At 34.8% G+C, this 1,612-nt stretch overlaps 1 long non-coding RNA gene across 1 annotated transcript; it reads right to left on the bottom strand.

Annotated features, from left to right (window-relative positions):
• Positions 1 to 784, bottom strand: LOC118732701. The gene is made up of 3 exons (XR_004992178.1): positions 631 to 784; positions 94 to 249; positions 1 to 13 (listed from the first exon to the last, which is right to left on the bottom strand). It is a non-coding gene; the product is annotated as an uncharacterized LOC118732701 (long non-coding RNA).
• Positions 785 to 1,612: the final 828 nt, after the last annotated feature.

Here is a 1,612-nt window from a genome sequence, read left to right as displayed (position 1 = left end):
ACTGCGACGAAAGCTTTTGACGAAAATTAAAAAGTTAGTTGTATGTACATATGTAAACACATGCTGATTTCAATTCGGTATAGATGTAACAACCTTGAGAAAGGCCCACTGCTGCGTTTTGTAATCTGCTCAAGAATTTTGCCGACTACAGCAATATTTCCAATGCGTGCTGCTTCCAGCAGATCTTGATCTTTGCCCATTGCAACTTGCAGCGCAGTTGGTGGATACTTCAAAATGCTATAACGATTACTAGAAAAAAGAAATAAACAAAAGAAAGTTAGTGAAAAACATGACTAATCGGGCACACGTTCTGATTACATCTGTAAATTATCTTGTTGAGCAATGCTATTAGATACATTGGTTCAACACAGATTTCTGTAGATTCACCTAACTCTACGTTACACTTAGACGACTTTATCTTGATTTTGAAGATACAATTTAGAAATAACCAAATAACGGACTTCTTGCAATTAGTCAATTATCAACAATTGTTGCTAATTGTTATCTACGCCAACGAAACATTTGTTTACTTTATGCTCAAGGTCTCTACACCCACTCAATGCCACGAAATGTGTATGTCTTCATTGAATAGTCGCACAGCTTGAAACCTTTACAATCGTTTGAAATTACCAATTTGGCACACAAAATCGTATTCGTCATAACTTTCGCACGTATTTCATTTATTATAAATATAAATTTCTCTGCCCAAAAACCACTAATGCAAATTTCTGCCCGTTCTATTTTCCAAGTTGTCCGGGAGTTGCCGGACTATTAAAGGTTGACAATTGAATTATTAACACGGTCCGCTGAGATAGTTTTGTAAACTTAATTTTAATCGAATTGTCTCGGGGAAAAGTTACATAATGATTCAGTTCAATAGCGGGGTTTACATAATCATAATCATAATGTTGGATTTGACAAGAGCTATTTAATGTTAAAAAGGCTTTGAAATATTCAACTTTCCAAAAAGTTCATGAGACTGAAATTAATTTCACAAAAATTGTTTTGGGTGGATTTTTTAGTGCTGGCAACACATTAAAAAATGACTTTATTGAATGAACTCCGCAAGTCATTTAAATAGCTGCCAACACGGTTGCCAATTGTTAAAAAAAATATAAGAAACCAAAATCTCACGATATTGAGAGACAGAGATGGCGCATACAGCAGTACCGCTACTTTGGTTTTGGCGAATTTGACAGTATCAGCTGTTCGTGTGACGTCAACATAGAATTGTCCGCGATAAGTTTGTTCTCGTACGAATAGTTACTGATAATTATTACTAGTTTTTGGTAATGAACATTTTTAATTATAAAAAATGCAGAAACAATTTGCTAAGAACTCGCGTTACTAATTTCTACTAGCTCGGTGTTTCATTATTCTACTTTATTTGGCTATTTCTGGGCGTAATATTAAATTTTTCTTCGATCTTCAATTTTCTGTTCGAAAAGTAAATGAAGAGACAACTACGATTTGTTTACAAATGGCGGCTGCGTCTTTTTTGTCTCCTCCATCTCCTCTATTCGTTGTGAACGTGACGTCATCACTCACAAGAATGCGCAATCTTATGTTCTATCATTCTTGACCAAAATCTTAAGGAAAACAGCCAAATTGA

The sequence above is a fragment of the Rhagoletis pomonella genome, unplaced genomic scaffold, assembly GCF_013731165.1.
Source record: "Rhagoletis pomonella isolate Grant_MI unplaced genomic scaffold, Rhpom_1.0 Rhpom_scaffold_25303, whole genome shotgun sequence".
Classification (NCBI taxonomy): domain Eukaryota; kingdom Metazoa; phylum Arthropoda; class Insecta; order Diptera; family Tephritidae; genus Rhagoletis; species Rhagoletis pomonella.
The sequence above is the reverse complement of the archived record's forward strand: the minus strand, read 5'-3'. Positions and strand labels throughout refer to the sequence as shown.